The 15,558-nt window shown below is 36.5% G+C and overlaps 1 non-coding gene across 1 annotated transcript; it reads right to left on the minus strand.

Moving 5' to 3' along the window:
• Window positions 1-4,095: 4,095 nt before the first annotated feature.
• LOC148553598 (small nucleolar RNA R71) lies at window positions 4,096-4,198 on the minus strand. Its single transcript, XR_015893756.1, has one exon. It is a non-coding gene; the product is annotated as a small nucleolar RNA R71 (small nucleolar RNA).
• Between the last annotated feature and the right edge of the window lie 11,360 nt (window positions 4,199-15,558).

The following is a 15,558-nucleotide window of genomic DNA, read 5'->3' on the forward strand; positions in this document are numbered from 1 at the left end:
AGCGGCAGCAATATTAGCTTCGTTTAAACACAAACAACCCCACGGCCACCACCACGCCAACAGTGATTTCAGCACACAAGAGGGGAATCAGAAACAGAGACAAGGCTGAGCAACAAACTGAGATAGTGGCTTCAGCGACAGCGGTGGAGGCGACTCTCGCCAGTGATGGCGATGAGCTCTCGTGATGATGACGGCGACTGGGTGTGGCGGTGGTGACAGGATCGGCTTTCCCTCTCTCATCTTCGTGCACTTTCTCTCTCTTTGAAGCTCGACGGTGACGCATAGTGAGGCACGATGGTGACCCAAGCTTGACGGTGGCTAGACAGTTATGGAGCACGACGGCTCCTCTTCCCCCTTGTGGCGTCTCTGGCTCGCAACGCACGTTCTCTCCCTCGACAGTGGCAGTAGCGACGATGTCTCCCTCTTCTTGCATGGTGGCTCGGCGTCTTGACGGTGGTGGTGGTGCACGACGGTGGCTGGGGATGGCGCAGTAGTCTCCCTCTCTCGGATCTCTTCTCGGGCTCTCTCCTCACTCTCTGAATCTCTCATTTCTCAGCTCTGTTCCTCTTTGCTCTCTTCTTTCCTCTATTAGTGTGTGTGTGTGTCATGTGTGGGTGTGGGTAAAGGAAAAGGAGAATGGCGGTTGATAAGCTGATATTTTATACGCTTTTTGCCATCATTTTCATATAGTTTTTAGCATGTTTTACTTAAGTTTTATTAAGTTTTCATATGTTTTAGTGAAAAATTCAGATTTTTGGATTCTACTTTGATTTTTTGTGTTTTTATGTAATTTCAAGTATTTTTTGGCTGAAATTGAGGAGCTGGAGCAAAAGTCTGATTCAGAGGCAGAAAAAAGTACTGAAGATGTTGTCAGGATCTGACCTCCTTGCATTCCAAAGAGCTTTTCTGGAGCTACAGAATTTCAAATGGAGCTTTCTCAATGGCTATGGAAAGCTAACATCCAGAGCTTTTCAGAAATGTATAATAGTTCATACTTTGCTTCATAATTGAAGGCCCAAAACTAGCATTCAACACCAGCCATATGCTCTATTCTGGCGTCCAACGCCCACAAGAGAGTAGCCAGCGTTCCAACGCCCAAAATGAACCCCCAAGCAGGTATTCAATGCCCAAAGAGCCTCCTAGCACGTGCATCTAAATCAAGCTCAGCCCAAACACTCACCAAGTGGGCCCCTGAAGCGGATTTTTACACTAAAAGACTGTTTTACCCTTCTTATGCAATCCTTAGTCATTAGTCTAGTATTTATTTGAGACTTTACATCTTTTCAAAGAGTTTAGAGTGACTTGGCATATTTCAAATTTCACATTATATTTTCTATCAGTATGAGTCTCTAAACATCTTAGGTTGAGGAGAGGAGCATTGCTGAGTTTTATGGATTAATAAGGTACTACTGTTTTATCTTCAATCCGTGTTTGATTCTCTATTCTAAGATGTATCTTCATTCTTCGTCCTTATGAATGCATTGAACCGAGACAAGGTTATCTCATTCTACCTGGGTTTAGAATGAGTTTTTCATCCGACAATGATGAACCACTAGCTTGATTATAAATCTCATATATGACTAATCCACTACATCGTTGGAGACTTCTCGAGACACCAGTTCAGCCGAGGTATGGGGAGATTAGAGTCTTTGTGGTAGAGGCTAGAACCCAAGGCACAGCATTCTCTAATTCGGAAGATTTGACCTTGTCTGTGGCGTTTTGAGTAGGATCACTAAGGAGAGTGAACTGCAGGAGCTTCAGCCTCAATCAAAATGGATCCGCACTAACCCTGGGGTTCAGATCTGGAGGAGCACTAGCGACCTCTCAAGAAAGGCGTTGATGACATACAGCCTTCCATAGAAGAAATCATTCATAGTTGGTGTTGACAGTAAAACCGAATTGATCCAAAAGAACAAATCATCTCCAAGCCTTAACCATCTCCATATCATTGCATTCACCATCGATTGAGTAATGTTTTATTTATTTTACTTTTATGCTTTTAAACAACCAACCAACTTTTCTATCCACCTGACTAAGATCTACAAGATAACCATAGCTTGCTTCAAATCACAATCCTCGTGGGATTGACCCTGACTCACTCAGGTAGTATTTGGACGACCCAGTGCACTTGCTGGTTCAGTTGTGCGAACTGTAATTCCGTACACCAAGTTTTTGGTGCCGTTACCGGGGATTGTTTGAGTTTCGACAACTAATGGATTATCTTGTTGCTTAGATTAGGTATTATTTTTAATTTTGTTAAGAGTCTTTTATTTTATTCTTCTTTTTCGAAAAAAAAATATTCTTTTCTTTATTTAATCTTTGCTTTTTGAGTCTTTTGTTCTTGTTCTTGTTTGAGTCTTTTTCAAATTTCTTGAGTCTTTTTTCTAAAAATTTTCAAAAATAGTGTGTTTTGTTTGAATCTTGTGTCGATTTTTAAGTTTGGTGTCTTCTTGTGTCTTTTCTTTTAAAATTTCGAAATTGGTATATTTAGTTTTCAAAATCTTTAAGTTTTGTGTCCTTTGCATGTTCTTATTTTCTTTGAATTCTTTGAGTTTTGTTCTTGGTGTTCTTCTTGATCTTCAAAGTGTTCTTGTTTTTTTCTTCTTGTTTTTTTCTTCTTGTTTTTTTCTCTTTGTGTTTTTCTTTGCAATTTTCTAATTCTAGGTGTCTTAGATCTAAAAATTCTAAGTTTGGTGTCTTTTTGTTGTTTTTCTCTTTCTTCATTAAATTCATAAATCAAAAAAATAAAATATCTTTTCTTATCCTTATCTCAATTTTTGAAAAAAGCAACAAATTTTTCAAATTTTAATTTCAAAATCATTATCTTATCTTATCTTAGTTTTAAATTTCATAATCAAATCTTTTAAAAGATCGTATCTTTTTCAAATTACTATCTTATCTTTTTGTCTTTCTTTAAAATTCAAATATCTTATCTTATCTTATTTCAAATTCAAATTTTAAAATTCAGTTTTAAAATTCAAAATTTAAATTTCAAATTTCAAATCTTATCTCTTTCAAATCTTTTTTAAATTTTTTTCAAATTCTAATATTATCTTTTCTAATTTCAATTTTGAAAATCAAATCTTTTCAATTTCTATCTTATCTTTTCTAAATTTAAATTTCAAATTCAAATCTTTTCTAATCTTCTATCTTATCTTGTTTTTAGTTATTTCTTAATTAGTTACTTGCTTTCTCTTTCTTCTTTTTCAAAACTTCCTAACTAATTATTCCCTCTTCTAATTTTCGAAAATATCTTCTCTCAATCTCTCTCTTCTTTTTCAAAAGTTCATTATTTAATTTTCAAATATTTTTAGTTAATTAATTTCTATCTTCGAATTCAATAAATAAATAAAATAAAAAACAAAAATATTTTAATTCTTGTTTCTCTTTTTACTTTTTAATTTTCGAATTCTTCTTCTCTTATAGCCGAATTCTTCTTTCTTCCTTCTTTCTATCTTCATTCTTCTGTCTTCTTCAGATCTCAAAGGGAGTCCTCTGTTCTTGAACATAGAGCTCCCATTCTTCTTCTTTCTTGTCTTATTTTTCTTGTTTATGACCAGGAACAGAGATAAAGAGCTTCTCTTTAATCTTGATCCTGAACCTGAGAGGACTCTAAGAAGGCATTTACAACAAGCTAAAGTACGACACTCCGGAAGAAACCTCTCAGAAAATTTCGAACAAGAAGCTGAAGACATGGCAGACAATGCTAATAATGAAGGAGATGCAAGAAAGGTTCTTGGTGACTACACCATACCTACCTCTGACTTTTATGGCAGAAGTATCTCCATACCTGCCATTGAAGCTAACAACTTTAAGCTTAAGCCTCAGCTAGTCTCTCTTCTGCAATAGAATTGCAAGTTCCATGGACTTCCACATAAGGATCTACATTGATTCCTGTCAGAATTCTTGCAAATCTGTGACACTGTTAAGACCAATGGAGTAAATCCTGAGGTCTACAGACTTATGCTCTTTTCCTTTGCTCTTAGAGAAGAGCTAAAATATGGTTGGATTCTCAACCTAAAGAGAGCCTAGACTGTTGGGAAAAGTTAGTTAATGATTTCCTGGCCAAATTTTTTCCTCCTCAAAAGATGAGCCAAATCAGAGTAGAAGTTCAAACCTTCAGACAAAAAGAAGGTGAATCCCTCTATGAAGCTTGGGAAAGATACAAGCAACTGATCAGTAGATGTCCTCCTGACATGCTCTCAGATTGGTCTATCCTAGGAATTTTCTATGATGGTCTGTCTAAGATTTCTAAAATATCATTGGACAGTTCTGCAGGTGGATCACTCCACTTGAAGAAAACACCTGAAGAGGCAAGCGAAATTATTGAGATGGTTACAAACAACCAATTCATGTACACCTCTGAGAGAAACCCTGTAAACAATGGGGTAGCTCAGAAAAAGAAGTTCTTAAAGTTGACACTCTGAATGCCATATTGGCTCAGAACAAGATCTTGACCTAGCAAGTCAATATGATCTCTCAGCATTTGACTAGAATGCAAGCTGTAACTGGCAACACCCAAGAAGCTTCCTCTGAAGTAGAAGCTTATGATCCTAACAAACCCACCATGGAAGAGGTGAATTACATGGGAGAACCTTATGCAAACACCTACAATCCCTCATGGAGGAACCATCCTAACCTTTCATGGAAGGATCAAAAGAAGCCTCAGCAAGGCTTCAATAATAATCAAGGTGGAAGAACCTAGAATAGGTTCAACAATAGGCCACCATTCCCATCTTCTCAAGGGAATATAGAGACTCCTAACCAGAGCCTTTCTGACTTAATAACTATAGTCTCTAATCTCTCTAAGACCACTTATAGTTTTATAACTGAAACAAGGTCCTCCATCCGAAATTTGGAGGTACAAGTTGGTCATCTGAGCAACAGAATCCCTGAGACTCCTCCTAAAACTCTTCCTAGTAACACTGAAGTAAACCCAAGAGAAGAGTGCAAGGCCATCACCATAGAGGCTGAGCCGAATCTGGAGAAACTGAGATGGCAATGAACGCTAGTAAGGAACACCTTACTGGGTGTTCAACGCCCAAACAGGCATCAAAGCTGGCGTTGAACGTTAGTGAGGAAGCCCTCACTAGGCGTTCAACGCCCTAAAAAGGCACAAGAACTGGCATTGAATGCCAGTGAAGGGATGCATGATGGGCATTCAAAGCCTAAAGAACCACCAGAACTGGTGTTCAATGCTAGTAATGGCATACCTACTGAGTGCTCAGCACCCACCAAAGACATCCCTATCCAAGAATTAAAGGAAAGCCATGGCTCATGTAGAGACCATAGAGATTTCCTTGCATGCACTCCTGTAGTGCATGAGTTCTGAAGAATACTCATCCTCTGATGAGGATGAAGACACTAGGGAAGAGCAAGTTGCTCGGTACCTAGGAGCTATAATGAAGCTAAATGATAAGCTATTTGGTACAAAACCTTTGGAGGAAGAACCTCCAGTTCTTACCAAAGAACTCAATGCTTTGGTACGGCAAAAGCTACCTCAGAAGCTTTTGGATCTCGGATGCTTTCTAATCCCTTGCACCATATGCACCATGAACTTTGAGAAGGCTCTGTGTGACCTAGGGTCAAGTATAAACCTCATGCCACTCTCCGTAATAGTGAAACTAGGAATCTTTGAGGTACAAGCTGCAAATAACTCATTAGAGATGGCAGACAAATCAATGAATAAAGCATATGGCTTAGTAGAGGATGTCTTAGTACAGGTTGAAGACCTTCACATCCCTACAAACTTCATAATCCTAGATACTAGGGAAGATGAGCATGAATCCATCATCCTTGGAAGACCTTTCCTAGCCACTGCCAATGCTATCATTGATGTAGCAAAGGGAGAACTAATTCTGTGCAATACTTAGTGTTCCAACCATCTCTTTCAGTGCAGAGCTTTACTAAACCCCCAAACATCAATTCTAAGTTTGGAGTTGGGCGGCCATCAACAAGCACTGAGAACAAAGGTACTAAGAAAAAAGTACCTAAAGGCTGGAGGGACAAGAAAGTCCCCACTATAAGCCTCTCACCTGGCATGAGAGTTGTCTTCACCAAGAAGCCAGTCATACCAAATACAGTGAGTCATGTCTTATGTCTAGAGCATGTGGAGCTCATCTATGAGAATACAGAAAGAAAATTCATTGTAAGGGGCGAAATTCTGAGCCCATATCAATCTTCTTAAGGAGCTAACTGTCAAGCTAGTGACGTTAAAGAAGCGCTTGTTGGGAGGCAACCCAATCTTATTTAGTAATTTCTATTTCTTTTAATTTCTTAAGTTTATTTTCTTTAAGTTATTTCTTTAGATTTATGATCTTGTTCAGCAGTCAGAATAGAGACAGAAAGGTTCAGCAATAAAAATAGAACATTCTAGATGGAGTGTCTTGCTGGCGTTGAACGCCAGCCAGGGGCAAAGCCTGGGCGTTCAACGCCCAAATTGGCAGATTTGCTGGCGTTGAACGCTAGCCAAGAGCATAGTGCTAGGCGTTCAATGCCCATGAAGAGGGCAGGGATTCTGAATTCCCTAGCCTCTCAGGACCAATAGGTCCCACAGCATCTTTACCTAGCCCACTTCTTCCCTCTTCTTTTTCAGACTTCCCCATACACTCTTCCCTATAAACCCTAGCCCAATCACATCCATATCACTTTCCCAAAATCATTCTAACTCCCACCATCCCCCACTCTCTACAAAATCAAATTTTCTTCCCATTTACCCCACCCATGACCGAACCCTAACCTAGCCCACTCCTATAAATATCCCCTCTTACTAACCCTTCATACACACACTTCATACACTCTAAAGCCCCCTTGGCCGAATTACTTCTCCATCCATATCCATCTATTTTCTTCTTTTTCTACTCCATTCTTCTCTTTTGTTTATTTTTGCTCGAAGACGAGCAAAGTTTTAAGTTTGGTGTTGGAAAAGCCTTGCTTTTTGCTTTCCAATCCCACTTATGACATCCAAGATTAGAGAACCCTCTAGACAAAGGAAAGGAAAGGACGTAGCCGCCACCTCTGAATCTTGGAAGATGGAGAGATTCATCACCAAAGTCCACCAAGACCACTTCTATGAAGTAGTGGCAGAGAAGAGGGTGATCTCTGAGGTTCCTTTTAGGCTCAAGAAGAATGAGTATCCAGAAATCCGAAGAGAGATCCAGAGAAGAGGTTGGGAAGTCCTAACCAATCCATCCAAGAGGTTGAGATCTTAATGGTGCAAGAGTTCTATGCTAATGCATGGGTCACGAAAAACCACGACATCAGTGTGAACCCAAATCCCAAGAATCGGAGCACCATGGTCCGTGGGAGAATCTTGGACTTTAGTCCGGAAAGTGTGAGGTTAGCGTTCAACTTGCCTTTGATGCAAGGAGACCCACATCCTTACACTAGAAGAGTCAACCTTGATCAAAGACTAGATCAAGTGCTCTCAAAAATCTGTGTGGAAGGAGCACAGTGGAAAAGGGATTCCCAAGGAAAGCCCGTTCAACTAAGAAGGCTTAACCTCAAGCCTGTAGCTAGAGGATGGTTGAAATTCATCCAACGCTCTATCATCCCTACTGGCAATCGGTCAGAAGTGACCATAGACCGAGCCATTATGATTCATTGCATCATGATTGGGAGTGAGGTGGAAGTACATGAGGTGATACCTCAAGAATCATACAATATAGCTGAAAAGCCTTCCACCAAAGCAAGGTTGGCATTCCCTCACCTCATTTGTCACCTATACAATTTAGCTGGAATTATCATAGAGGGAGTCATCTTCATTGAGGAGGACAAGCCCATCACTAAGAAGAGGATGGAGCAAATTAGAGAGCATGCACATGAGCTTGTGCAACCGCCTCAGCAAGAAATCCCTAGGATACCTCAAGGGATGCAATTTCCTCCTCAAGGCTATTGGGACAAATTGCATAATTCTCTTGGAGAATTGAACACTAATATGGAGCAATTAAGGTTGGAGCATCAAGAGCATTCCACCATCCTCAATGAAATAAGAGAAGATCAAAGCGCTATGAGGGAAGAACAACAGAGACAAGGGCGTGATATTGAAGAGATCAAGGAGGAGTAGAGCCGTCTTCACTAAAGTAGATTCGTTCTCTTAATCCCCTTTTCTTTTTCTGTTTTTTGTTATGTTTTATTGTCTATTCTCTTGTTCTTGTTGCATGATCATTTATGTCTTAAAGTTATAAAACGTTCCATATATCTCTCACCTTACTTAAAAGAAAATTTTATTTGAAAAGAATTGAGAGATACATGAATTTTGAGTTTATCTTAAGAATAGTCCAATTATTTTGATGTGGTGGCATTGCTTTTATTTTCTGAAAGTATGAATGAACAGTGCATAATTGAAGTTGGAATTAAGTATGTTGTCTCTTGAAAGAATGAGAAAAAAGGAGAAATATTATTGCTAATCTGAAAAATTCAAAAAATTGATTCTTGAACTAAGAAAAAGCAGCAAAAAAGCAATAAAAGAAAAAATATATATATGCTTGCCAAAAAAGGAGATAAAAAGCAGATAAAGCCAATAGCTCTTTAAACCAAAAGGAAAGAGCAAAAAGCCAATAACCCTTTAAACCAAAAGGCAAGGGTAAAAGGATCCAAGGCTTTGAGCATCAATGGTTAGGAAGGCCTAAAAGGAATAAAATCTTGGCCTCAGCACTCCAAATGAAAAGTGTCCCTAACTATATGCTTGTGGTGTGAAGGTGTCAAGTAAAAAGCTTGAGACTGAGCAGTTAAAGTCATGATCCAAAGTAGAAAGAGTGTGCTTAAGAACTCTGGACACCTCTATCCAGGGATTCTAGCAAAGCTGAATCCCAATCCGAAAGGGTTCACCTAGTTAAGTGTCTGTGAAATTTATGTATCCGGTGGTAATACTGGAAAATAAAGTGCTTAGGGTAACGGCCAAGACTCTAAAATCTGTGTTCAAGAATAAAAAAGAACTAAACTAGGAGAGTCAATAATATTATCTGGATTCTAAGTTCCTAAAGAGGCCAACACTTCTGAGTTTCAATGGATAGTTAGATGCCATGACTATTCAGAAGCAAAAAGCTACTAAGTCTCGCTCATCTAATTGAAACTGAGCTTCTTTGAAAACTCTAGAGATTTATTGTATATTAACTCTTCTTTTTATCCTACTTTGTTTGTAGTTGCTTGGGGACAAGCAACAGTTTAAGTTTGGTGTTCTAATGAGTAGATATTTTATACGCTTTTTGCCATCATTTTCATATGATTTTTAGCATGTTTTACATAAGTTTTATTAAGTTTTCATAGGTTTTAGTGAAAAATTCACATTTTTTTATTCTACTTTGATTTTGTGTGTTTTTATGCAATTTAAGGTATTTTCTAGCTAAAATTGAGGAGCTGGAGCAAAAGTCTGATTCATAGGCAAAGAAAGTGCTAGAGATGCTGTCAGGATCTGACCTCGTTGCATTCGAAAGAGATTTTCTGGAACTACAGAAGTCCAAATGGAGCGTTCTCAATGGCTACAGAAAACTAATATCCAGAGCTTTCCCGAAATGTATAATAGTCCATACTTTGCTTCAGAATTGAAGGCCTAAAACTAGCATTCAAGGCTAGCCATCTGCAAGAGTTCAACGCCCAAGGAGCCTCCTAGCACGTGGATCTCAATCAAGCTCAGCGCAAACACTCACCAAGTGGGCCCCGGAAGTGGATTTTCTCACTAAAAGACTGTTTTACCCTTCTTATGTAATCCTTAGTCATTAGTCTAGTATTTATTTGAAAACTTTTACATCTTTTCAAAGAGTTTAGAGAGACCTGGCATATTTTGAATTCCACATTGTATTTTCTATCATTATGAGTCTCTAAACCTCCTAGGTTGAGGGGAGAAGCTCTGCTGAGTTTTATGGATTAATAAAGTACTACTGTTCTATCTTCAATCCGTGTTTGATTCTCTATTCTAAGATGTATCTTTATTCTTCATCCTTATGAATGCATTCAACCGGCATAAGGTTATCTCATTCTATATGGGTTCGGAGTGAGTCTTTCATCAGACAATGATGAACCACTAGCTTGATTATACATCTCTTAGACGACTAATCCATGAATTCATTGGGGACTTATCGAGACACCAGTTCAGCCGAGGTTTGGGGAGATTAGAGTCTTTGTGGTAGAAGCTAGAACCAAAGGCACAACATTCTCTTATCTAGAAGATTCAACCTTGTCTGTGGCGTTTTGAGTAGGATCACTAAGGAGAGTGAACTGCAGGAGCTTCACCCTCAGTCAGAATGGATCCGTACTAACCCTGGAGTTCAGATCTGTAGTAGCATTGGCGACCTCTTAAGAAAGGCATTGATCAGATACAGCCTGCCATAAAAGAAATCATTCGCAACTGGAGTTGACAGTGAAACCGAATTTATCCAGAGGAACAAAGCATATTCAAGCCTTAACCATCTTCATATCATTGCATTCACCATAAATTGAGTAACATTTTATTTATTTTACTTTCATGGTTTTAAACAACCAACCAACTTTTCTATCCGCCTGACTATGATCTACAAGATAACTATAGCTTGCTTCAAATCACAATTCTCGTGGGATCGACCCTAACTCACTCAGGTATTACTTGGATAACCCAGTGCACTTGCTGGTTCAGTTGTGCGAAGTGTAATTCTGCGCAGCAGTGGTGGTAAGTGAATGGCGAGGAGAGGGTGGCCTGGTCCAGCGAGGAGTTAACAGGTTGGGGGGTACATGTGTGTGAGTTATGTAAAAGGGGTAAGGGTCAGTAAAATTAGGGTTTAGAATTGGAAATTTAGGGTTAGGGTAGAGTATTAATTTAAAACCAAATTTAATCAATATAATTAATTTTAAGAATACTACTTATTTTTCAAATTACAAATGATTTTTAATTAAATACTTCTAATTTAAAATTATAGATAAATAAATAAATTATTTTTTGTTTATAAATTAAAGTTTGAAACTAAATATTCAAAATATAATATATAAAATTTCCATTATTTCTCAGTTACTAGAACTTCAAATTATATTAAGAAATTATTCGATTTATATGTAAAAATCTCTAAAAATATAATCTTGATTAAATAGAATAAATCGTAAAAGCTATGTATGTAGTGAATAAATCGTTCGGGTAGGGTTGTCTACCCGACTTGCCTGCGGGTAGGGTAGGGTACGGGTTCAGGGTATATCCTATCCTACCCTACCTGTACCCCTAATATATTACATAATATATATGTAAAATCTATGGATGTAGTGAAGAAACTGAGTGTTGAACTCACAATCTTCCTTTTATAAAAACTTCAAATAGCCACTAAGCTAGTTGATGATCATATTATTTGTAATTTTATGTTGGATTTCTTTAAGAATTTATTGTTTTTAATTTTAATTTAAAATTAGTTTTTTATTTTCTATTTTATTAATATGTATGAAATTTGGAATGGTTGAATTTTATATTTCCTTGAAATTTTCTTATTTTCCTACGGGTAGGGTCGGGTAGGGTATGGTTTAGAACTTTAGGGTGCGGGTAGGGTTAGGGTTGAGAGATTTTCAACCCACAGGTAGGGTAGCATAGAGTTTTAAGAAAGCTTTCAACCTGCGGGTTAGGGTTAGGGTAGGGTAGAGTTTTAAGAAAGTTTTCAACCCCACGTCCTCAACAACGCAGTCTCACGTATTTAATTTATATTTAAATTTATTTTTAATTCGAAAAAATACTATTTAGATTTGTTAAATTTAAAATAGGAAGTTATCTTAAACAATCTGGTTAAGATAAGATTAGTTTTAGAATTTGAATTCGAAGTTGAATTAGCAGGAATTTAGTATAAAAAGTGAGATCACTCATAGAGAGACCACTTGATGCCCTTATAGCATCTTATACCCTTTTTCATAGCATTTTCATAGTGTTTTTAATTAGATTTTATTAATTTTTAGTATGTTTTAGTGCAACATTCATCTTTGGATGCTACGTTGAGTTTTTGTGTTATTTTTATGATTTTAGGTGAATTTTGGGTGAAATTGGCAGAATCTTGTTCAGAGACGAAGAAAGGATAGCAGATGTTGTCAAATCCTAACCTCCGTGCATTCCAACAAGCATATCTTGAGCTACAAAGGTCCAATTGATGCGGTCTCAACGGTGTTAAAAATCTAACTTTCAGAGCTTTCTAGCAATATATAATAATCTAAAATTTTCTTCTATAATGACAGCCAAAAATGGCATTAAACGCCAAGCCTAGGTGTTAAACGCCCAAGAAGGAGCAACCCCTGGAGTTGAATGCCCAAAACTGGCGCTCAACGCCAGCTAGGTTGCAGGACTAGTGAAGTTCAATGCCCAAACCCAAGTTGAACGCCATTCTTCAGCCCGAATTGCCCCAAATGGGCCCTAAAGAGGATTTTAGCACTCCTTAGCTTATCTTATCTCATCCTTGTAACTTTTAAATTTAAATTAACATCTTTTAGGGTTAGCTTTACTATTTAAAGAGGAGATCACTTAGGATTATACATCATCATCAAACACATTACTTTACATCTTCTTCTTTGTTTTCTCTATAAAGCATTAATAACTAAACACTCATCTTAAACTGAGGGTTACCTGTGGCTGATTGGGATATGTGACATGAAATCCTGTCAGTTTTAGGTAATTAAGGTTTTTGTGACACTAAACTAGAATTCTGAGCTTCACCCTCATTCGAATTGAATGACCACTGACCTTGGCTTTTGATTAGAATCAGAGGAGATTAAATTGCCAAGGAATTGGGTTTAATCATTTACAGTTTGGCATAGAATGAATCCTTCATTGTTTGAATACCTAGTAAGAGGTATTAATCCAGAAAGATAAGCATCTCCGAACCCTTAACTTCTTCCATATATTATCTCTTTAACAATTCTCTTTAATTGCTTTTCTTTACTTTCTTGTTTTATGTGAATTCAACAACACAAATCTTTTTCCTATTTTCCTGACTAAGTCCAGCAAGATAACTATTGCTTGCTCAATCCAATAATCCTCGTGGGATCGACCTTCACTCACTTGAGGTATTACTTGGACGATCAGGTGCACTTGCTGGTGAAGTTGTGCGAGTTCAAATTTTGCGCACCAAGTTTTTGGTGCCGTTGCTGGGGATTGTTCGAGATTGACAACTACCAGTTGTCTTGCTGCTTAGATCAGGTACTTTTACTAGTTTTTCTTTTAATTGTGTTTCTTATTTCCTTTCTCAAAATTTTTTTAAAAGAAAAATTCATCTTTTGTCATCTTTCTTTTTTCTTTTTTTTTTAATTCTATGTCAAATTTTAAGTTTGGTGTTCTTCGTAGTTTTGGTTAATTATTTTTCTTTCTTCTCGAATTTTGAAAATTGTTCTTATCTGTTTTCTTGAACTTATTTTACCTTATTTTACCTTATTTTACCTTTTCTTTCTTTCTTTGTATTTGAAATTTTTTGGTATTTTCTCTTATTTGATTTCAAAACTTTTAAGTTTAGTGTCTATTAGTGTTTCTCTCTTTTTTTCAAAATTAATGTTATTTGATTTTAAAATTTTTATATTTGGTGTTCTTTTAGTGTTTTTACTTCAAAATTTTTTATCTTTCCCTTTTTAGTTTTCGAAGTTTTCTTCTTATCTTATTTTGATTTAATTTTAAATTTTAAGTTGATGTCTTTTAATTTTTCCTTTCCTTTTTAATTTTCAAAAATTTTAAATCTTTTCTTTTTCTTTTGGTTTAATTTTCTTCTTTTATTTTTTAAATTTTCAAATCATATCTTGTTTATCTTTTTTGATCTTGAATCTTTATGTTTTCTTTAAGTTTCAAACTTTGTTATCTTATCTTATCTAGCTTTTAAATTTAAATTTTAAAGTTTAAAATTTCTTTAGCTTTCCTTTCTTTAAGTTTGAAATTCAAAATCTTTATTTGACCTTTCCCTTTTTATTTTCGAAAAATAATTTAAAAAAAAAACAAATCTTCTATCTTTATTTTCAAATATTTTTAACTAATTGTTTGCTTTATCTTGTTTTAATTTTAAGTTTGGTATTTCTTTAATCTTTCTTTCTTTCAAATTTTAATTTCAAAATCTTTTCAATTCTTATCTTATCTTGTATCTTTCTCTTGACTTATTCTTTCTAATTTTTGAATTTCAAAATATTTATTTGACTTTTCTTTAATTTTCAAAAAAATTCATCTTTAATCTCAAATCTTGTTAGTTAATTGGTTGCTTTATTCTATCTTAATTTTAAAGTTTGGTGTCCCTTAAGTGATTTTCTTCTTTTGCTCTCATCAATTTTCATTTTAATTTTCAAATCCTATCGTATTTTTTCTTGATTTTCGAATTTTATCTTACTTATCTTTCCCTTGATTTTTTGAATTTTGTTTTAGTTTATTTTCATTTAATTTCATATTTTAAGTTTGGTGTTCCTTAGCGTTTTTTATGAGCGGATATTTTATACTCTTTTTGGCATCATCTTCATATAGTTTTTAGTATATTTTATTTAATTTTTATTAAGTATTTATAAGTTTAAGTGTTAAAATCACATTTTTGGATTCTACTATGAGTTTTTGTGTTTTTGGACAATTTTAGGTATTTTCTGGCTGAAATTGAGGAGCTGGAGCAAAAGTCTGATTCAGAGACAGAGAAAGCACTACAGATGCTATCCGCATCTGACTTGCCTGCACTCAGAAGAGCTTTTTTGGAGATACAGATGTCCAAATGGAGCGCTCTCACTGGCTATGAAAAGCTGACTTCTAGAGCTTTTCAGAAATATATAATAGTTCATACTTTACTTTGGATTAGCAGGCCTAAAATGGGCGTCCAACGCCAGCCACCTGCCCCCTTCCAGCGTCCAGGGCCCAAAAGAGTAGAGACCAATGTACAAACACCCAAAGAGGATCCCCTAGCCGGTGTTCCATGCCCAGACACCCCAAAGCACGTGGATCTCATCAAAGCTCAGCCCAAACACTCACCAAGTGGGTCCCAGAAGGGAATTTTAGCACTAAATAGACTGTTTTACACTTACTAGTCATTTGTTTAGTATTTAAGGGATTTTATTTATGTTATTCAAACCTTTTTATCACCTTCTTCGACACTTTTCACCATCATACACGTTTATCATTGTTTATACATCAGTATGAGTTTCTAAACCTCCTAGGTTGAGGGGAGGATCCCTGCTGTGTCCTATGAATTAATAAAAGTATTATTGTTTCTCTTCGATCCGTGTTTGATTAATTCTAAGATGTATATCCTATCTTCATTGTGGTGAATAGGATGATCTGACAAATCAGCTCTTTTCACCACATTAAGACAAATGTGCCTAACAAACACCCGCGTCTACTTGGGTTCAGAGTGCGTCTTTCATCGGACAATGATGAGCTAACAACTATGTTTATACATCTCTCAGACGGCCAATCCATGACTTTGTTGGGGACTTCTCGAGACATCAGTCTAGCCGATTTTCAGGGAGATTAGGGTCTCTGTGGTAGAGGCTAGAACCCAAGGCGTATCATTCTCTAATTCGGAAGATCTGACCTTATCTGTGGTATTTTGAATAGGATCATTAAGGAGAATGAACTGTACGAGCTTCACCCTCAATCAGAATGGATTTGTACTAAAC

This window comes from Arachis ipaensis, chromosome B7, assembly GCF_059453495.1.
Source record: "Arachis ipaensis isolate K30076 ecotype BB chromosome B7, ASM5945349v1, whole genome shotgun sequence".
Classification (NCBI taxonomy): domain Eukaryota; kingdom Viridiplantae; phylum Streptophyta; class Magnoliopsida; order Fabales; family Fabaceae; genus Arachis; species Arachis ipaensis.